The following is a 14,425-nucleotide window of genomic DNA, read 5'->3' as shown; positions in this document are numbered from 1 at the left end:
GTGACGCTGGTCATTGTGGTTTTCAGCCTGCGAGCGAGGATGCGGCCAAAGATTTTGTAATCGCTGTTTAAAAGCGTAATTGGCCTCAGAGCGCTTACAGATTTCGTATTGGTAGTTTTTGGCACTAGCACTACGAGTCCCTCACGAAATTCCTTCGGGATGTCATTGTCAGGGTTTAGCAGTTCGTTGCAGATGAGAGTAAACTTGCCTTTTACGAGGCCACTGAATCTGCGATAAAATTCTGCCGGAACTCCATCTGCCCCTGGAGCCTTATTTTTCGTGCTTCCATACATAGCTTCTTCGACGTCTTCTTCAGTCACTTCCGAGATGAGAGTTTGTGCTTCCGCGTGGCATACTTTGCCCTGGAGGTTAATCATTAACTCGTCTTGAAGCTGTTCGTCAACCGGCTGACTAGACATTAAGGATTCAAAATGCTGTACGATTGCCTCTTTAATCTCTCTTTGCTTCGTCAGCTTCCTTCCATCATCAGTTGTTATTTCAGATAATATCTTGCGAGCCGCCCTTTTGCTTTCACGAATGACATGATAAATGGAAGTGACCTCGTGCTGGGCTAAGTTCTGGGCACGCGACCTTATTTGGTAGCCTTCCAGTTGTTTACGCCGTAGTGCTAAGATTTTTGCTTTAATTTTGTTAATTCTTTCGTAGTTGTCCACAACTGTTGCAACGCACTTGTACAAATCCCTTAGACACTGAAAGTAAAATTCTATAGTTGATTTGTACCAAAAGTTTTTATCTTTGGAGTAGTTTATGAAAATCCTCCGTATTTTAGGTTTGGCATGTTTCAGCCACCAGTCAGTGCCAGAGTTGTACGAGCTAAATTTGCTTTCACACTCTCTCCATACCTTGTGAAATGCCTCCTGACAAGCATGGTCTTCCAGATGTGACACATTGAGCTTCCATGTGCCTCGACCTCTGAATGTCCCTTGTTTTATCAGATTGATTGTGTGGTGTCACCGCCAGACACCACACTTGCTAGGTGGTAGCTTAAATCGGCCGCGGTCCATGTAGTACATGTCGGACCCGCGTGTCGCCACTGTGTAATCGCAGACCTAGCGCCACCACCAAGGCAGGTCTCGTGATACGAGAGAGCACTCGCCCCAGTTGTACGAGAACCTAGCTACCGACCAGATGTACGAAGCCTTTCTCTCTCATTAGCCGAGAGACAGAATAGCCATCAGCTAAGTTAATGGCTACGAACTAGCAAGGCGCATTAGCCATACAGTGATTAAACTTAAAGTCTCCTGTGTATCGTCAAGATCGATGTACCACAATGATATTAAAGATAAGTATTAATCCTGCTCCGTACTTTTCTTCCTAACATTAATTACGTATCCTGTTCCAGTACATCACGCCCGTCTGCGTTAGTCTAGCTTGCCTTTTCAGCCATCTCAACTTCACGGTGTCGGCCCAGCTACCGACACAACAGATTGTGCATATGTAAGCAGCATGATCTGAAAAAACGGTAGGCCATACTTCGGACTGCAAAATGAGGTGTTTCAAATTGTGCGTTACATATATCCTGTCGAGACGGCTCGCCGAGTGACTTGTGGCGTGGGTGAAGCCAGGGGCTGCACCGTGCATATGTTCCCATGAGTCTATTAGTCTTAAGTCATTAACTATACGTTCCAGTTCAGTACACTTGTTAAAATTGGGAGTTTGGTCTTTGGCATGCAAAACACAATTAAAATCTCCTCCTAGGATAAGGTGATCATATCGAGTTCCAAATAGTGGGACAATTTCTTTTTTAAAGAACTCCGTTCTGCGGTGCCTGTTACTGGATCCTGAAGGGGCATACACGTTAATGAGCCGTATGTTGTTTATTGTGGCCGCTATGCCTTTACTGTTTGGTAGTTTTACTACATCTTGGACTACTATGCCCTCCTTTGTGAGCAGAGCCGTGCCCATTTCCGCTCCATGCCCTGGGTTTGTAATGGCGTTGAAGTCAGGTACGTTACCAAGCTCAATGTCTGTCACTTCTTGTAAAAGTATAATGTCACTGTCAGAAGCATATATAAAATCTTTTAAGTTCTGTAGTTTAAAGGCACTGTGAATCTTATTAAGGTTTACTGTCGCGATTTTGTATGCTTGTATGTCAGTTATTCTTCATTCTACTTGATCTAACTTTAAAAAACATTCTTCTGTTTTGTCTCGCAAACGTCAGCTTTAAAACGCATCTTAATAATATTCTCCGGTAGCAAATGTTTCAGCGGTGTGTCCTTGTTCTTTAGAATGTTCGTTCGCGGAGACGTCGTCGTTGAAGAAATCAGCCACCTGTGGGGCTAGCTTACAGTCTGTCTGAGTTTCTGAAACTTCTGTCATTTCAGCGTCGGCATTGTTATGGTCGCTTTCGTCTGCCCAGCTGGTGGAGGTTGTCGTCGTGGGTGGGACGAGTGAAGCTTCATGAGAGTGACTCGTTTCTTGAGGGTCGTTGGATGCTTTCTTTGTTGGCTTTCCTTGGACGTCTCGTTTTTCCAGCGCAGAAGGGGAACGCTCCACAGAAACTGGTGTCGCTTTCGTGTTGCTACAGATCTGTTGGCGTAAGGTACTACCTATTTCCTTCGCTTTTTGTCGGAGTGTGGGAGCTGTCTCCTCTGCACCTTTGCGCGCCAGCCGGCGTTTCTTATTTTTCTTCGGAGAATTGCCTCTCGACGGACTTTCTTCAGTATCCACGTTAGTGTCGCTTTCCTGCAAGGTGTGTCGGTCTTCAGCTTCCGGCGGATCTGCTGCCTTTACAATTGCAGGTGCCTGTGTCGGTGGAACTTCAACTGTTTCCGTAGATTGGCGGGACTCTTGTAGGTCGTTAGCTATGACGGCACTGACGTCCATCGGAATTTCAGTGTTTGGAGAATTTGTATTTGCACACGATTCAGGGGCTGAGGAGACAGTCGGCCGTTCGCGTGCCACGGCGGCGTAGGTTCCTGGCAGTGTTGTCATCGCCGGTGGCCTGGCGGCCTCGCCGGCCGGCAGCTGTGCAACGCGCCGCTGTATACATTCTGCGCGAACGTGCCCAGGCTTGTTACAGGCGGCACAGGTTCGCGGTTGGTCGTCATAAATTACAATCCCTCTATATCCGCAGACATTGATGTACGACGGGATGTGCTTTTGTAACTCTACACGAAGCTGACGTACGCCATTTAATACTGGGAATTTATGCGCGCTTGACCATTTCTCGGCAAAGTTGCTGAGCACTTTCCCGAAGGATGAAATTACAGCATTAATTTGGTCTGTTGTAATCTCAAAAGGTAACTCGAAGATTCGAATTGTGCGAATGCCAAAACCAGCATGTGCAACGGTGACTTCACCAACGTTTCCATCTGAGTGCTTAAATTTCATGACACCTCCGGAAGATTCAACTATTTTCTCGCACAACTCGGAACTACGCATTTTAACAAACACGACACAAGTTACAATCGACAGGTGGATCCCAATTACATCATTAAAGGAGAGCTTCACATCTTCTTCTAACCAATTTTCTACGTCAAACGACTTGGGTCTAACATATCGAGGATCAAAGGTAAGTTTCAACGTATCTTTTCGACTTGGTTGAGCCATCACTGCATGCTACTCATTACTTCTCGAAGCGTTCTATAAAAAGAGTTTTAATCCGCAGCAAGCGCAAGACTTACCACGCGGAAGCACAGACGGCGCAGCGCACACCACACTACGTCCTACCTCCACGCCGTCCGCCGGCGAACTGACGACTGAGCTATACCCCCTTTCACGATCTTTCCGTTCCCATAACTTAAGGAAAAATATTATACTCTGCCTGGCTAAAGACGTCTAATCGAGCAAAATATTGCGTAATCATTATCTCTCAGTTATATATTAGCGTTAAACGATATAAATATCAAAAATACTAGACACTTCGCGCCTGGAGAAAGTGCGAGTCGGCGCCTTCACCTTAATGTCAGAACGCGAAAATTGCACTAGTAGCTTTTTTTCAAGCAAGTTCTGTTCGTCCGTTCTCCGTAATCGTTTGGTATCTGATTAAACTGACATACTCGCCTATGGCTTTCGTAAACGAAAATTTCATTGTGACCCCGACGTGATTTGAACACGCAACCTTCTGATCTGGAGTCAGACGCGCTACCGTTGCGCCACGGAGTCGACGCTGCTTTGGTCTTGTCGTGAATAGGTTCCTCGAACACTTACTGTACCGTTCAAACCTAAGAAATAATGACAGTAGGATCCACGAGACACTCGTCCCAGATGTACTTGCTCTGGCGGGGGTGTAACTCAGTGGTAGAGTGTCTGCTTCGCATGCAGAAAGTCCTGGGTTCAAATCCCAGCTCCTCCAATTTTTGTTTCTCCGTGCAGCAGTACATGAAAACTTTTGCCTATCACCATATTCTACAAAATTCAGTGTACAAGATTCTTCCCCCAAGCAAGTGGATTTCGTACAGTTCGACCTCATGGCGGGAGGACGATGACCTGCAAGACCCTGGGCTGCGATCCCCCCCCCCCCCCCCCCCATTGAAATGTTGCTCCAAAGCCTTCGGTATGGCGTGCAGGGTGCATCTCAAACATGTATTTGCAACTCACCGCGACAATCATCATTTGTTTTTTCGAGATACTGAAAAATGAAGGGGGCACCCGGGATTGAACCGGGGACCTCTCGATCTGCAGTCGAATGCTCTACGACTTTTTTTTTTTTTAAATATATTTTTTTCTGCACCCTAAGCAGGAATCATACCCCTAGTCCAACTTTTTTTTTTCTCTGCCACTTTTTTTTTTTTTTTTTTTTTGCCCGCCGTAATCTTCTCATGTTAGTAGTGTGCGCGGGACTATATTTTATTATATGTTATTTTTTTTATTTTATTTTATGTTTTTTTTATTTTTTTATATTATATTGTTTATTTTTTTACCTTTTTTTTCCTTTATTGTTCCTTACTTTTTTAATTAAAGCTTGGTTAGTTCGAGCGCCATTGGGTAGTTGGCAAAAAGTATTTTATATTGGGGTTACTGACAAGTTGTGTCGCTTTACTTACACTGTAGATTCTGAAATCATCATACGTATCGTCTTTTCTTTTAGTCATAATATAATCTATTGTATGGCCTGCCAACCAGGTCCACATATTCCGTTTCGACGGGGGGAAAAGGTCGTTATCAGGCTGCAGTATCATCTCGGGTGTTATTGCCGTGATCGTAGTTCTCCCGACCAGCGCCAGTTGCCGCCGACACCATTCCCATATCTTTTTATTTTCCCCACAGATACATCTGTGCTGCAGTGTATCTATGAGGTCGCAGTCGCTGCACTTCTCGGTGGTTGCCAACTTGATTCTGTGGAGCTTTTCCTTAGTAGAAATTGTTTCGTTCACTACCTTGTACCACGTGGATCTGATTCCCGTATCCAGGACCGTATTAGTTATGTTCTTCCAGACCTTGGACCACCGTATATGTGGGTGCTTGATTTCCATTCTGTTCTTTCGACCATTGTCGTTCAGATACTTATAAAGCTCTGCTGTTGTTTTGTCGCGTAAGACAGTGGTCTGCCGCCGAAGGTAACTCATGTCAAGCAAAAACCTCCTGATGTGATTGAATGTAGGCGGTATGGAGTCCAAGCGGACAGGGGCCTCTAAACTAATGGGCCTGTGTGACTCGATGACAGCTCTGAGTACACTGTGTGGGTATTCGTGATAAATTTGGAGAGTTCTACGTATCAGAAGTGCTCGACATTTAGCGTCAACATCGACCACACCAAGGCCCCCATGACTGGGGGGGAGTGTCGTCACATTGATTCCCACTTTGAAGATATCACCTCGCCAGAGGTACCAACCGACAGCTGCCATCACCCGACTGGCTATTTTATCAATTATAGGTAGTATTTGGCCTACATACCAAATTTTCGATAAGATTTTTGTGTTTACAAAATGTACCCTTTGTAGTAAATTTTGTACTCTACTATTATTCTGTTGCAGGCACGCTCTCGTCATGTTGAGAATGTCCCTCCAAGCCGCCGCTGTCGTTTTCAGAGGGCAACTGGACATTTTGAGACCGAGAAGTTTCAGATTGTCGGTTCGCTCATATTCGTCAGTCCCGTGGAAGGGGAACCCATTCCCCAAAGGCAGCAATTTTGTTTTACGTCTGTTGAGTTTCGAACCGGACGCTTGTTCATAGTCCTGAACGATAGACTGCACGTCACGAAGGTCATGTGCAGAAGTAAGCACTACCCCCACATCATCCGCATATGCAATGCAAGTAATGGTGCTGCCATATATATTTATTCCTGGGAGCTGTTGATTGATCCTCCTAATGAGTGGCTCAATCGCAATGACAAAAAGCGTCATTGACAAGGGACAGCCCTGGCGGATAGACTTCTCTATAGGAATTGAGTGCGTAAGATGTCCATTAACGTTGATCTTTGACGTGGCCCGGTTCAAAAGATTTTTAATCATCTGGACGAATTGTTCTCCAAATCCAAGATGGGTCATCAACGGAAAAAGGTAATGGTGTCGGATCCTGTCAAAGGCTTTATTAAGATCGAGTGCTAAAATTGCCGCTTCCAGACCTGTAGTTGCGCAGTAGCTGATGATCTCTCTGTAGTCAGTCAGACTCTTAATGATCGTGCGCCCAGGAACCGCCGCCGTCTGACTAGGGTGTATTATTTTAGGAAGGACTCGTTTGATCCTGGCTGCCATGACGCGGGCTACTATCTTGTAGTCCGTGTTAAGTAAACAAATGGGGCGGAATTTATTCATGTCGTTACAGGGGTATTCTTTAGGGATGAGAACGATGATGCCGTCGTTGAAGCCTTCAGGTATATTTTGCCCTTCTTTAATTTCATTACATATTTCAACAAAACACCTTTCTAGCAAATACCAAAACTGTTTATAAAATTCCACCGGTAGCCCATCCGCACCAGGAGATTTATTTCCCTGCGCCTTTTGGAGCGCTGATTTGAGTTCTTGTGGGGTTGTGTCCGCCAACAACAGGTCTACATCTGGTGGGTCCAGTCTTTCAGGTAGGCTAGTTTGCATACGTATCACAGACTCCTCGTCCGCGGGTTCCAAGGCATAAAGCTTAGTGTAGTATTCTGCTACACATGTCTTGATGCCGCCTTGATCATTCACCTGGTTACCGTCCTCTGTCCGGAGACTATAGATCATTTTACGCTGTGCGCGACGCTTCTCTGCCCCAAGATGATATACCGAGGGTATTTCCCCCGCCGTGCTATGATGGTCCCTGGATCGGATCATAATACCTTCCATTCGTTTCCTCTTCAATGCCGTTAATTTCGCCTTGACTTTTTTAATTCGTAAAAAGGTGTCTGCTGTTGGACAATTGCTTTCATATAATTCCCGAAGGCAGCGGAAGTAAAATTCGAACATACTCTGTTGGTCGCGGTTTCGTTCATAACAGTACGTTTTTAAGCAACGGATGAGTTGAGGTTTCGCACATTTGTACCACCAGCATATGGTGCTGATGAAGTTCCGTCGTCGCCTGCTGCAGGCGCCCCACACGACTTCCATTCGTGTTCGCAAATCATCTTCTTGAAGAACAGCGACGTTGAGTTTCCACATGTTTCTGCCACGAAAGATGTTCTGTCGAGGCATTTTCAGGAGACAGTGATAGGCGAGATGGTCAGAAAAGTACACTGGCCACGTTTCAGGCCCGCCGACATTGGCACGTAAACACTGTGTGACATAAATTCTATCAAGTCGACTGGACGACGTAGATGTGTGGAACGTGAAGCAGGGGCGGTCTCCATTAATGAGCTCCCACGTGTCAGTCAATCGCAACTCTCGTACGAGGCGGCCCAACTCCCTCTACGACTGAGCTATACCCCCTTTCACGATCTTTCCGTTCCCATAACTTAAGGAAAAATATTATACTCTGCCTGGCTAAAGACGTCTAATCGAGCAAAATATTGCGTAATCATTATCTCTCAGTTATATATTAGCGTTAAACGATATAAATATCAAAAATACTAGACACTTCGCGCCTGGAGAAAGTGCGAGTCGGCGCCTTCACCTTAATGTCAGAACGCGAAAATTGCACTAGTAGCTTTTTTTCAAGCAAGTTCTGTTCGTCCGTTCTCCGTAATCGTTTGGTATCTGATTAAACTGACATACTCGCCTATGGCTTTCGTAAACGAAAATTTCATTGTGACCCCGACGTGATTTGAACACGCAACCTTCTGATCTGGAGTCAGACGCGATTCCGAGCTGGGATGCCGCGGGCGAACGACGTGTGTTGCGATGCGACGGGTGTGGCGGATCGCCGTCCGGCGGAGCTTGCTCCGTCGGCGGCCCCATCCGGCCCCCCACCTACAACGACCCTGCACTCGACGACGGTAACGACTGGGCCTACGAAACGGACGAGGACAGCCGCAGCCGGCGGCGTTATTGCGCTGCCTACAACCACCGCCATCTGCATCTCCACCATCACCACCACAACCATTACCACCACAACCATCACATCTACAGTCATCTGCCCCTCCCCTGCCACTCCCGGTTGCAGTTTCATTGATGACTGCATCAATGAAACTGCAACCGGGAGTGGCAGGGGAGGGGCAGATGACTGTAGATGTGATGGTTGTGGTGGTAATGGTTGTGGTGGTGATGGTGGAGATGCAGACGACGGTAACGACTGGGCCTACGAAACGGACGAGGACAGCCGCAGCCGGCGGCGTTATTGCGCTGCCTACAACCACCGCCATCTGCATCTCCACCATCACCACCACAACCATTACCACCACAACCATCACATCTACAGTCATCTGCCCCTCCCCTGCCACTCCCGGTTGCAGTTTCATTGATGCAGTCATCAATGAAACTGCACCTAGGGCTACTAGGGAAAAATGCGCATCAGGGCCCCCTTCATGTGGGACAAGCCCGCGTGCGCCGAGATCTAGATCCCGCTCCCCCCTCCCCCCCCCCCCCTGCCGTACCACCACTCGACATGCCGGACTTAGAGGATGCTGTATGCGTTCCTAAACCGCATCCGGCACCCAACGACGTCACCACGTCGTCTGTAATGACAGAAGCTGACCTAATGGAGGGACTAGAAGAACATATGATCGCCCTCCGCGATGCTGCAGAGGAGGGGGACCTGCAGGTCGACCCTGTTCGGCGTCAGGCCCTCCTCTATCTGAACATGACTGCCGCGACCGACGACAGCGATGGCGGGAGCGTGATGGAGTTTGATGACGACCATCGGCGCCCGGTCGCTGAGCGTCGGAAGCGGCAGTTAGCCTCGTCATCAGACTCCGAGGCCACCCAGCCCGCCGAACGCGGCCTATCCAAAAAGAACAAGGCCATTGTTGACGCGGAGGGCTTCCAGGTGCCGCGCAAAACGGCACCTCGTCGCCAGTTCACCACGTCACTGTCCGACGTGCCGCAGACACTCCTCCCACTCCCCCGCCCCCCCAACCATCAGCCACCCCCCCCCCCCTCCCATCTACATACAACACAAGGGACCCTACAAAGAGCTTCAAGATATCCTAACTACTCACACTGAATACCCCTTCCGTATAAAATGGTCTGGAGCAGATAATTATCGCCTGCATCTCCAGTCCGCCGCAGACCTTGCTAAGACACTCCATATCCTCAGTAAGCGCAACATAAGTTTCTCCACCCCCCTTAAAAGGACCCGCCGCCTTCAGGTGGTTGTCAGAGGGCTCCCCATGGAGTACTCTGATGACGACCTGAGGAAGGCACTCACGGCATTGAACATAACCACCACAATCATATCCAGGATCATTTCCCCTCGTACCCGACTCCCCACCCCACTCTTCTTCGTCTCCGCCCCTGGCACGCCGGAGAACCGCCACCTCCTAACCCTCTCACTCATCGATCGCGTTTGCGTGACGATGGAGAAACCGCGCTCCAGGAGGATGACCCTGGTATGCTACCGTTGCCAGGGCCTGGCGCACTTTGCGGGTGATTGCACCCGTGAGGTGCGTTGCGTGAAGTGTGCCGGGGGACAGGCCTCCTCGGAGTGCACTAAACCCCGAGACGCCCCCCTACCTGTGCCCGCTGTGGAGGAAATCACACGGGCAGTTACATGGGCTGCCCAAAAATCAAATCGTTCAAGGCAACCCAGAAACGATTTGCTGGGCCGGCGACGGCGGTCCGCCCGGGCACCAGTTACTCTGGTGACCTGGCAGGTTCGGCGCCGTGGGCCCACCCCCCCCATGCGTCTCGCTCCCATCCCGCCCCTCCGGGCTCCTACCCACCCCCCCCTCCTCTCCATCCCTATCCAACCCCCCCCCAACAGCCTTCCCTCACCTCCCTCCCCAGCAGGTGTCAAGCACTGCTTCCCCCTCCCCACGGCGGGTGTCACGCTTCGCTGCTCCTTCCCCATCCCACCAGCAGGCGTTAAGCACTGCTACCCCCTCTCCCACCTCGGTACAGTCCCAGCAGCACCCTCTCCCCTCCCCATCCTCTGCTCCCACCCACCTCAACGACCTCATCACCCATGTTGTTGAAGCACTGACCTCAGCAATCTCCGGCACCTTCAACTCCCTCCTCCAAACCATCCCACACCAACTTGCCACCGCCCTCTCCCAATCCATGTTCCCCGCCACCACTACCACTCCCATTCCGACCAGTCATGGCTGTTAGACATCATGGATTGACAGCCATGATCTGGAATGCCAATGGTCTCCCCAACAACAGGGGGAGTTCCGACAGTTCCTCCTTGATGAGAGGGTTGATATTTGCCTTGTTACAGAGACACATCTCAAACCCGGTGTTTTCGTCCGTGTAGCAAACTACTCCTGCTACAGGACAGACAGGCCCACCGCCTATGGTGGCACGGCGGTGTACGTTCGTAACTCCCTCCGCCACCACCCTATTTCCCTCCCCCCACTCAACACTGTGGAAGCCACTGGCGTCGTCGTCCACACGGTGAGGAGTCCCATCACGTTTGTGGCTCTTTGTAGACCACCACGAGGCCTTCTAGAAACACCGGACTATGAAGCATTGCTGTCGCTCGGCAACGACGTCTTCGTTGGCGGTGACTTCAATGCTAAACACGCTGCCTGGAACAGTAGATTAACAAACACATCAGGTCGTCGACTCCTCCGGGTCACTGAGCGGCATCATGCCCGCACCATCGGCCCGCACGACCCCACCATTTACCCCTCTGGAGGACATCCCCCAGATGTTTTAGACATCGCAGTGGTGAAAGGGCTACCCAACCCCATCACTGCAGCCAACCGCATCGCTCTTGCCTCTGACCACTGCCCGGTCATCTGTTCCATCGATCTCGTTGGAACCCCGACCGCGCCGAGTGATGGCCTGAACATCCGCGGTATTGACTGGCAGTCCTACCAGAGAAGGGTCGAAGCAGCCCTACCCACAATCCCTGCTGCCGATCAAACGGACGCAGATCGTACCCTAATACACCTCACCACCGTTGTCCTAGATGCTGCAACAGCAGCGACCCCTCACCAAACCACACCGGCCCCCAGATCATCTGCGTCCTCTCCCCCACCATATCCTTGCCCTCATCACAGAGAAAAACCGGATCATCCGAGAATGGCAGCTCACTCGGAACCCGGCAACCAAGCGCCTCATCAATAGACTGCAGCGCCAAATCAAGGCTGCGGTGCAAGACCACCGCAATCAGGAATGGGAGAACAAAATCTCTGCCATTGACCTGAGTGACCCGTCCGCCTGGCGGCTCACAAAAAGCTTTCTGAGGCGAGGGCAACGGATTCCCCCACTCCAGGTCGGCAATGACTTTGTGTCCGAACCAGATGCCAAGGCTAACGCCTTGGCGGATGTCTTCGCGCACAACTTCACCCCGGTCAATGACCCCGTTGACCCCGACCATATCCGCCTGGTAACGGCACGCCTCCCTCAACTCCCTGAGGATGAAATCACCCCCATTAATGAAGAGGAGGTAGAACTGCAATTGCGGCACCTCCAATCCAAGAAAGCTGGCGGCCCTGAAAAGCTGACGAATGCCCTCCTCAAGCAGCTACCCCCAGCTACTATTCCCATCCTGACGGCCACCTTCAACAACATCCTCTCAACCAGGCAATATCCCACTGCCTGGAAACATGCTCAAGTGGTCGCCATACCCAAGGCTGGGAAGGATCTTCGTTCCCCTGCCAGCTATCGCCCCATCAGCCTCTTGCCCGCCATCTCCAAGGTGTTCGAGAGGCTGTACCTTAAACGACCACATTGCCCGAGAACGAGTCCTCCCTGATGAGCAGTTTGGCGTCAGGCAGGGACACGCAACCACTCACCAACTCCTGCGCCTTGTAGAAGAGGCACTGGACGCCATAGAACGTAGGGAGTACTTTGGGGCCATACTCCTCGACGTGTCCAGAGCGTTTGACTCGGTCTGGCACGAGGGGCTGCTCTACAAATTATTTTCCCTTGGCTTCCCAGTGTCCCATGTACGGCTTATAGCCACATACCTGGAAGGCCGCACCTTCCATGTCGGGATCCCAGATGGGAAATCCACACGACGACGAATCAGAGCAGGAGTACCACAAGGCAGCGTACTTGGACCGCTACTCTACTCCCTCTTTACAGCTGATCTGCCCTCTGCGCCGAGGGTACAATTAGCTCTCTACGCAGATGACACTGCACTCTTCTCTCGTTCTCGGAGTGCGGCAGTTCTTCAACAGCGGCTCCAGGGGACTACAGAGTCCCTAACCGTTTGGGCTAGGACCTGGCGTCTGGCATTTAATCCCTCCAAAACCCAAGCCCTTATCATCTGCCGACGCCGTATTCCCATTCGACTCCCTCAGGTGGCGGTCCTTGGTACCCCAGTCCCCTGGACTCGTACTGCAAAGTACTTGGGTGTTACCCTGGACCAACGCCTAACCTGGCGCCCCCACATCGACGAGGTGCGTCGTAAAGCAATGGGGCGGCTATGCCTGCTCTACCCTCTCATCAACGCCACCTCTTCCCTCCCCACGCACCTTGCTGTTAGACTGTACACCTCCCTTGTTCGCCCCATCCTTGAATACGCGGCGGTGGTGTGCGGCAATGCTGCCCCCACCCACCTCCGCCGACTCCAAACCATCCAGAACCGGGCTCTCCGGCGTGCCCTCCGCCTCCTCTTCGACTTCCCAACCCACGAGCTCCACCTCCTGGCTGAAGTGCCGCTCCTTCGTACCCGCATCCTCTCTGCAGCCCAGTCCTTTTACCAACAAACCCGTCTCTCTCCTAATCCCTTAATCCTCTCCCTGGGTACCCGTGTTCACTGTCTGGCCACCACCCGATGGCCAGACCTTTTATTTCGCCCCCCATGACTTCACATACAATAGCCATCCCACCTCGCGACAATCACTCTCTCACACCATAGACCCTCCCCCCAACATGTCATGTCATTCACCCCCCGCCAACCCACACCCCCAATCCCCACTGTCGGCCTAATTCACGACAGGCCTTTCCTCTTTCACTCCTTCATCTGTCACCCTCTGACTTCTTTCTCTCTCCCCGCCCCCCCAACCCACCACTCCAAGACTCACTGCCGTCACCATCAAGACGCCGCTATGGAGAAGAAGAAGAGGCCAGGAGAATGGCCTTTCGTTTTCACTGTCTCCCACTATTCCTCCTCCTCTCTTTAACTCTGTAATGTAGTCGTAAACCCCGGCTAGTCTATGGGCCGTTCGTTTTCCACCACCCTCCTACTGTCCCTCCTACTGTCCTGTCTTCTTTCAAAAAAAAAAAAAAGAAAAAAAACCGGGCCAGTCAATTGGGCCTTTCGTTTTCCCACTTCTTAAACTATCACTCTCACTATCCTTTCATCTTTAAAAAAAAAAAAAAAAAACAAAAAAACAAAAAAAAAAGAAAAAAACACAGCACAAAAGTCAAGAAACTACACCCGTCATGTCACACCCACATTCTCTCCACATCAATTAAGAAGGAGAAGCGCATCAAAAGCGCTAGAACTTCGCTCACAGCTGAGGGTTCACCCCTCCACCATGTGCGTCGTCGTCGAGTCAGACGCGCTACCGTTGCGCCACGGAGTCGACGCTGCTTAGGTCTTGTCATGAATAGGTTCCTCGAACACTTACTGTACCGTTCAAACCTAAGAAATAATGACAGTAGGATCCACGAGACACTCGTCCCAGATGTACTTGCTCTGGCGGGGGTGTGAATCAGTGGTAGAGTGTCTGCTTCGCATGCAGAAAGTCCTGGGTTCAAATCCCAGCTCCTCCAATTTTTGTTTCTCCGTGCAGCAGTACATGAAAACTTTTGCCTATCACCATATTCTACAAAATTCAGTGTACAAGATTCTTCCCCCAAGCAAGTGGATTTCGTACAGTTCGACCTCATGGCGGGAGGACGATGACCTGCAAGACCCTGGGCTGCGATCCCCCCCCCATTGAAATGTTGCTCCAAAGCCTTCGGTATGGCGTGCAGGGTGCATCTCAAACATGTATTTGCAACTCACCGCGACAATCGTCATTTGTTTTTTCGAGATACTGAAAAAT

At 50.4% G+C, this 14,425-nt stretch overlaps 3 non-coding genes across 3 annotated transcripts; 2 read left to right on the top strand and 1 right to left on the bottom strand.

The window, feature by feature from the left end:
* Positions 1–4,056: 4,056 nt before the first annotated feature.
* Positions 4,057–4,128, bottom strand: Trnaw-cca. Its single transcript has one exon. It is a non-coding gene; the product is annotated as a tRNA-Trp (tRNA).
* A 118-nt stretch (positions 4,129–4,246) lies between these two features.
* On the top strand, positions 4,247–4,318 carry Trnaa-cgc. Its single transcript has one exon. It is a non-coding gene; the product is annotated as a tRNA-Ala (tRNA).
* A 9,760-nt stretch (positions 4,319–14,078) lies between these two features.
* Trnaa-cgc lies at positions 14,079–14,150 on the top strand. Its single transcript has one exon. It is a non-coding gene; the product is annotated as a tRNA-Ala (tRNA).
* The last annotated feature ends 275 nt before the right edge of the window (positions 14,151–14,425 follow it).

This window comes from Schistocerca piceifrons, chromosome 3, assembly GCF_021461385.2.
Source record: "Schistocerca piceifrons isolate TAMUIC-IGC-003096 chromosome 3, iqSchPice1.1, whole genome shotgun sequence".
In the NCBI taxonomy this organism is placed as follows: Eukaryota; Metazoa; Arthropoda; class Insecta; order Orthoptera; family Acrididae; genus Schistocerca; species Schistocerca piceifrons.
The sequence above is the reverse complement of the archived record's forward strand: the minus strand, read 5'-3'. Positions and strand labels throughout refer to the sequence as shown.